The sequence below is a fragment of the Ciona robusta genome, unplaced genomic scaffold (genome assembly GCF_009617815.1).
Source record: "Ciona robusta unplaced genomic scaffold, ASM961781v2 AP042741.1".
Taxonomy (NCBI): Eukaryota; Metazoa; Chordata; class Ascidiacea; order Phlebobranchia; family Cionidae; genus Ciona; species Ciona robusta.
Window position 1 is genome coordinate 150,147 of NW_028323120.1, and position 8,496 is coordinate 158,642.

Sequence of the window (8,496 nt, forward strand, 5' to 3'; positions counted from 1 at the left end):
TTCAGTAAGTTTCTAAAATTTATATCATATATATTAAAGTGTAAATAGGTTCATTTATATTGCTGTTTTTCAATTAGGTATAGGATAACTTTTAGGGAACTTTTACAGCTACATAAGAATATAAAGTGATATTTGTTTAATAATTTATTTTTCTGTTGTACTATTTGTCCTAAAGGTTATGAATTGTTCTTTAATACTGATGATTCGAAACAAAAATATACTTGTGCTGGACTCTTTTTTTGGTTAGGTGTATTTTGACTGAAAAGGTAAGAGTGTTAAAACGTCATTTGAAAAAAAGTGTAGGTAAATTTATTTCACTTTAGTTTTGCTAAATTGTATGTTTGTAAAGTTCTTTTTTAACAAGTGACTTTTTTGAACTTTAACGTATTTATGGGAGCGGTTAATGTGAACCAATCTCATTGGAATTTACTGGTGATTTACTTTGTTAAATTTTATTATCTGTGAATCCCAAATCGATTACTTAAATTTATTGATAATGATTGTGTTGAATCTGATTGGTAATGTATGTACTGAATTATACTCCAGGAACACATATGGTTTAAGTTTCACAGCGTTTTATTTTTTAGTACATCCACTTGGAATCAATGACAATTGCTGTCATTGATCCATTTGGACATTCATGTTGTGACGTCACACCAAAGTTCAGGTAGGTGGAATTTGGCAACAAATTGATGTACTGTAAAAACTGTCTCCTTTATAGGAATTATCTTAAAATGCGTAATTGTGAGAGTGACAAAAACCTAACTGAAACACAGAGGAGAAATGTTACTGTAGTTCATCCCACACAAACTGATTCTCACAGTCGTGGCATTTTTGTTATTAAGGTAAGCATTTTGTTTATATTAGATGTACATTTTATCGACTTATGTACAATTTAAAAATTGACTGCTGTTTTATATGGAATTGTATTTCTTTGTAGTACGATTAAATATATAGTAGCAACAAAACAGTAGTGACTGCTTAAACAAGGATTGACGTCATTTGCTCAGTTATTTATTTTTTTTAGATCGCTGAAGCTTTATTGAGTTCCAGAACAAAGATGAAAAAAATGTGTGGTTTGTTGCATCAAACATTTTGCAAACCTTAATTGAGATAGCACAACAAATTTTAAATGTGTCAGGTATGGATCACTATGCTTTTTGTATAGGCTAAAAATATTCATATTTTATTGTATTCCATTGTATTTTAGACAACTTGGAAGAGGTGTGCAACATTTATGGAAAATATAACAAATCGTCTTTATGGGTAACACAACATTTTTTACTAAATATTAGCATGTGAATCTGAAAAGAACGATTTGTTTTAGATTGGATGTGGCTTAAATATACTTCTGATATTCTTCATATTTTTAACTTATTCAAATAACGCTATAGCCCGTTAAGCGCCTTGTAATTGAGTGCGAAAAATCGGCGCGGCGACTAAAAAACGGCGGCGCGGCGCTTGAAAAAACAGCCGCGCGGCGCCCAAAATACAGCGGAGCTGTGCAAATATGTCAGATCTTCAACTCGAACGAAAGATCTTAACAGCACCTATCAAGCATGATTACTCGGCTTATGTTAAACTCCTATATGATAACTTTAAAGACAGATATAAATATAGTCTATGCCATATAGGGAAAAAAACAAAAAGAATACGTCCCAATTACGCCCGCAAAGGATTGGAACGCTTACCAGACTGTAATCCCTCACATTTCTTCTGTAAATATTTGGATGATTAATGGGGAGTGAAACGAGCCTAATTACTCAACAGTTAATAATCCCACAATTGTAAAGTCACTCAGTACAGCGCCTAGGTTACATGCACGTCCTCGTTTAAGTCAGAACGCAGCCGCATTTGTGCCCTCAGGCTGCAAACCTCCACGTAAACAATACGTCGAAAAATGGCTATTGGACGATGGAATCCGCCGCACGCACATCTCACGATGACGCGGTTACAGTGTGTGCCCACGCATCTCTTAGGTCGGTTGGGTTCGCTAGGAATCACATTGACCGCCGCGCACCAGTCCTTGCACCTCTTGGAAGACGCGCCGCAGGCAGAGCAGATGCAGAAATCCGACGAGTCGAATTTCAGCTGCTCCACGATCGTCTTGCAGCACGGCATCAAGTGCTTCCTTCTGTTGCATGCCCCGCAACGTATCCAGGCTCCTGCCATTCCGACGTTGGCTGAGCATCCTTGGTAGAGGTGGAGTCCTTTCTTGCAGCACATGCGGGCGAGGAAGTATTCCCTACCACACTCTGTACATGCTGTGTCGGTTTCCGGAGAACGCCTCCGACGCTGGATCGTCGGATTCGGACTCTCCGGTCGTGGACCTAGTGGCGTCTGCCTGGATGTGGTGGTCCTCTGCCACTTCAGTTAGAGACTGCTGGTCGCTGGTTGTCGCAGCCTCCATCTCTTCATCGACCGGTGTTGTTTTGGGGTCGATGGCTTGGTGGTCGTCCGCGCGACTCGTGCCGGCGCCATTTTCCCGGTGGGGGTGGCGTGACCGTTGTCCTGCGCCTCCCCTACGGTCTTCTTTGTTGCCGAGACAACCGTCGGCAGAGCTCCTTCCGGGGCTCTCGACCTTTTGGGGCACTCGCCAAAGAGGTGCCCCACTTCCCCGCATCCTCTGCAGGTCTTCGGCTGCCCTGGGCAGCTCACCCAGAGCAGGCAGCCCTTCACCCGGATGTAGCTCGGGATCTGGTGGCTCTGTAGGTCGGTGGTGTTGAGCTGGTAGGCTCGGACACCGGTTTTTACTCCATTTTTATACCGTTGGTATTCGACCTTCGTAGAATGAGGTTTGGCGAATTGCTGGAGAACCTCCATGATATCCTGGTTCTCCAACCTCCATGATATCCTGGTTCTCCAGCGATGAAGGTATTCTACCGACCTTCACCCAGGTTTGTGCCGTGTGGTACAGCATGGCATGTACCCCGTTTTTTCCTCTGGAGCAGGTCTAATAATAGGGAGCCTTTCCTACAAGGGTTGCCTTGATGCAGCAAGGTCTTACCAGTCCCTTGTTGGAGTCTACCTTTGGTCTACTTGGTAGACTCCCTTTTGCGGCAGCCCCCGCGGACGACAGGGCTGCCTTTGGTTTTACTGCAGCCGTTTCTGTAGCCCGGGCTACAGACTGCGCTGCAGCCTTAGTTCTCATAATGTCCGGTTCGGCCATGAGTCCTGGCTCGAACGTCGCGAGACTGGGCGATTTATACTATATACCAAAAGCTGATCGCTCTGAAACGGTTTCTGCTGCCGAGTCTCAGCTTTCATTTAAAGTTCGTCCGATTGCGCGGTCTGAGCTGATCGCGCTCGACCGTCGCGTGCGCGAGTGCCTTAGGGTGGCGTTTCGCTTGACCAAGCCCTCATGTCAGGCTGTGTTTCACACACCGACTGACATGGGTGGTCTGGGTGTCCCGTCGGTATGCAGTGAGAGCAGCATACTGACGGTCGCCCAGGGGTTCAAGATGTTAACGTCACCCGACGGCACAGTGTCCGCGACAGCTTCGGCGCGCGTGAAAGCTCTACGCCGCTAAATTTGGCGGCCTCGGTGAAGCAGGTCCATCGGACTGGGCGCGTTATCTATCTGGTGATGACGTCAACGGGAATAGCACTCGCAAACCCGGCGCCAACCTGCCTTCTGGCCTGTGGACTCGCGTCCGCTGTGCCAGCAGGCAGTTAGGTGCTGTGTGGCGCGTTTGCCCGGAAACGGCATCACTGTCCGGGTGCGTAATTCTGTGATTACCTCCCGAGACCGACGGAAGCTCATCAGATCCTTCCACGATTGCTCTAATCAGCAGTGGATGCAGCACCCCAACCAGGGGAAGACCGCTGCAGCGCATATGGCTTATGCCGATGCGAACCGCTGGGTGAAGCAGCCGTCGGTTATGGAACCCCATACATACTTCTTTGCATTGAGGGCGCGCTTGAACCTGTTACCCACCAGGGTTTCACGAGCTATCTATAGCAGGGACCAACACCCGGGGATGTTTCATGCCGTCGTTGTAGGGTAGCAGTTGAGACCCTCCCGCATGTGCTAAACCATTGTCCTCCCAATATGAGCATGGTGCTCGGGAGGCATAATTTGGTACTGCAGGAGGTTCTGAACGCGGTAGACAAAACCCAGTTCAAAGAGATATCCGTTTAAAGAGATATCCTTCTAAACTCACCAGTGTATCTGAAGATGAGCTGCCTCCTTCTAAACTCACCAGTGTGTCTGATGACGATCTGCATCCTTCTAAACTCACAAGTGCGTCTGATGATGAGCTGCATCCTAAACTCACTGGAAAATGTCGATATTGAATGGAAAAGCTGCTTCCTAAACTCACCAGTACTTCTGATGATGAGCTGCGTTCTTCTAAACTTACCAGTGTGTCTGATGATGAGCTGTCTCCTTCTAAACTCAACCGTGCGTCTGATGATAAGCTGCCTTCTTCTAAACTCACCAGTGTGTCTGATGACGATCTGCATCCTTCTAAACTCACAAGTACGTCTGATGATAAGCTGCCTCCTTCTAAACTCACCAGTGCGTCTGGTGAGTGGGCTGCCTCCTAAATTCAACAGTGCGTCTGATGATAAGTTGCCTCCTAAACCCACCAGTGCGTCTGATATGAGCTGCTTCCTTCTAAACTCACCAGTGCGTCTGATGACGAGCAGATTCCGACCAGAGCTGATGTATGTAAGGCGTTTAACTATTTTTTAAAAATTAAAACCACAACAAATACAGGTTTAAGAATTGTGGAAGATGGCACCACATGATTTATTGGTTTCCACGATATTGAATGGGAATGTCAGGCTGTTACATTGATCATTTTGCACTTTGCAGTCCACCAAATGGCTTGATGATTCAGTAAGTTTCTAAAATTTATATCATATATATTAAAGTGTAAATAGGTTCATTTATATTGCTGTTTTTCAATTAGGTATAGGATAACTTTTAGGGAACTTTTACAGCTACATAAGAATATAAAGTGATATTTGTTTAATAATTTATTTTTCTGTTGTACTATTTGTCCTAAAGGTTATGAATTGTTCTTTAATACTGATGATTCGAAACAAAAATATACTTGTGCTGGACTCTTTTTTTGGTTAGGTGTATTTTGACTGAAAAGGTAAGAGTGTTAAAACGTCATTTGAAAAAAAGTGTAGGTAAATTTATTTCACTTTAGTTTTGCTAAATTGTATGTTTGTAAAGTTCTTTTTTAACAAGTGACTTTTTTGAACTTTAACGTATTTATGGGAGCGGTTAATGTGAACCAATCTCATTGGAATTTACTGGTGATTTACTTTGTTAAATTTTATTATCTGTGAATCCCAAATCGATTACTTAAATTTATTGATAATGATTGTGTTGAATCTGATTGGTAATGTATGTACTGAATTATACTCCAGGAACACATATGGTTTAAGTTTCACAGCGTTTTATTTTTTAGTACATCCACTTGGAATCAATGACAATTGCTGTCATTGATCCATTTGGACATTCATGTTGTGACGTCACACCAAAGTTCAGGTAGGTGGAATTTGGCAACAAATTGATGTACTGTAAAAACTGTCTCCTTTATAGGAATTATCTTAAAATGCGTAATTGTGAGAGTGACAAAAACCTAACTGAAACACAGAGGAGAAATGTTACTGTAGTTCATCCCACACAAACTGATTCTCACAGTCGTGGCATTTTTGTTATTAAGGTAAGCATTTTGTTTATATTAGATGTACATTTTATCGACTTATGTACAATTTAAAAATTGACTGCTGTTTTATATGGAATTGTATTTCTTTGTAGTACGATTAAATATATAGTAGCAACAAAACAGTAGTGACTGCTTAAACAAGGATTGACGTCATTTGCTCAGTTATTTATTTTTTTTAGATCGCTGAAGCTTTATTGAGTTCCAGAACAAAGATGAAAAAAATGTGTGGTTTGTTGCATCAAACATTTTGCAAACCTTAATTGAGATAGCACAACAAATTTTAAATGTGTCAGGTATGGATCACTATGCTTTTTGTATAGGCTAAAAATATTCATATTTTATTGTATTCCATTGTATTTTAGACAACTTGGAAGAGGTGTGCAACATTTATGGAAAATATAACAAATCGTCTTTATGGGTAACACAACATTTTTTACTAAATATTAGCATGTGAATCTGAAAAGAACGATTTGTTTTAGATTGGATGTGGCTTAAATATACTTCTGATATTCTTCATATTTTTAACTTATTCAAATAACGCTATAGCCCGTTAAGCGCCTTGTAATTGAGTGCGAAAAATCGGCGCGGCGACTAAAAAACGGCGGCGCGGCGCTTGAAAAAACAGCCGCGCGGCGCCCAAAATACAGCGGAGCTGTGCAAATATGTCAGATCTTCAACTCGAACGAAAGATCTTAACAGCACCTATCATGCATGATTACTCGGCTTATGTTAAACTCCTATATGATAACTTTAAAGACAGATATAAATATAGTCTATGCCATATAGGGAAAAAAACAAAAAGAGTTTAAAATCTGAACCCTAGAAAGCCACGAAAACCAATTCTCCACTAAGCTTGGTAGGCTATTTTTTGTGGATATACACTGGTCCCTAGGAAATACCTTCCAATAAGTTGCTGAAGCCATTTAAAGTATTGTTAATATACCTTAAAAAACCTTTTGATTTGCTTATCTATTAAAACTGCACCAATAAACGATAAACCGCTGATAGGCCGGGTTTTCCCCTTAAACGAAATATTGCATTGTGACGCCACAGTGCCTGCGAGTGACGTTTTTTACAACTTTCAAATTTGATTTTTTAAACGTTTATAACTTTCAAATTAAAACGAATTTTTACAAATTAGCTGTTGCTTTAGCATCAGTAGACATAAAACTTTATTCTTATGCAGAAAACTGCGCAACCATGAGAACCGTGGGCCGGACTCTTTAAGATTTTCGTCGTTTATTTTGTAAAAGGATGGCCGTTTTGGTGCATTACCCGTTTGTTTATTGTAGCCGCCTTTTTCTCGCCGTCTGGACAATTGGTACAGTTTTGAAGCATTATGCGACGGTGTTCAAACTCTATTTTTTTGCGTAACTCCAGACCTTGTGACGTGGATGCATGCAAAATACATTAGCATATAGAGCGGCACTCGGCGTGGTGTTTGAACTTTATTTTTTTACTCCACCAATATTGTCACGATTTTAAAGATCAAAACTGCATCGTGTTCGTCTTGATTGCTCGCTTCTGATGATAAAGAAAGTGCATGTACGCTTTGCCATTCTCGGTACACGCTCGTCCAAAGCGAGGCACCTAGATTTCGTTTAAATTCTTAATATTTCGAACAGTGTTTACATATTTCAAAATATCTCGGGCGTTGGTTATTTGATTTTTTCGCTCTAATCTGCATCGTGTGCGTCTTGAAAATACCTTTCCAACGATATTTAACTTTACGTGTTCAAGTGCCGTAGTAAAACTGCAGCACCACATTTATGGCCCGTACACTAACTGTGTTGCCTGCGTACATTCATAACTTGATTTTTACGCTTCGTTGACTGTGGCATTATGACGTACCTCGTAAACAACAGGCAATGGCATATCGAGTTGCTGCTAGTAGGTCGGGTCAAGTCGGTTCGTTTTTCATTACGTTTCTCCTTCAATTTAAAAGTAAACATGGAAATTTCAACGAGTTATAAAAACAAAACGTTACTTAATCAAGAAATCTTTTTTAAACATCTCAGCCGTTGGTTAACCGATTTTTACGTTCTAAGCGAAAGCCGTAGTGAAGATCGCGGTGCACCCCTCTTGCGCTGGTCGGCTAAGATTTTTCGAGGTCGAATCGTGCACACTTTGGCCAACCAAAAGGCTTAAAGTGACCACGATTAGTTTTTGGTCGATTTCCTTTGACCAATCAGATTTTAGAAAGTGACCACGATTTTTATCGATGACGTCAGTATTTAGAAATTCAGAAATCAGTTCTTGTCGTCTGCGAGTCGTCAGTCAAGTAAAAAGCGTCTGCAAATAACGTTAACACGCGTTTAAACCTAGATTAGCAACTATTTATAGTCAATAGGCAGTTAATTTGGTGTTTGTTAGTGCAATTATGTTTATAAAACTTATTTTATTTTTTTTCTTACGTGTTAGTTCGGCACTTTTGCAAGGTACAGTTTACCGGTGTTGTTTTGCTAGATAGGCATAGGCTGTCTTAAAAAACTAAATACTTTTTTCACTCAGCGACTGAGCCAAACTAAACTGTCGGTAAAACTTACTTGTATGCCGCACGTGGTTAAAAGTAACTCCTATCTGTTCAGTCATGCTTAAACATTTATAAAAAATATAAGATGTTGACAAAATAACCCGAAAAATAAGGTAATTTAACCGGGAATGGTAAATAAACTGTTATTTGATGCAAAAACTACAGCCAGACAGCAAAATCCATTCATAAAACCGTGACGTAACAATGTATTATAATGGGCGTATGCCGCACGTGGTTAAAAGTAACTCCTATCTGTTCAGTCATGCTTCAACATTT

General features: G+C 40.9%; 1 pseudogene; it reads right to left on the reverse strand.

Moving 5' to 3' along the window:
- Positions 1–2,245: 2,245 nt before the first annotated feature.
- Positions 2,246–3,256, reverse strand: LOC149724101 (uncharacterized; annotated as a pseudogene).
- Between the last annotated feature and the right edge of the window lie 5,240 nt (positions 3,257–8,496).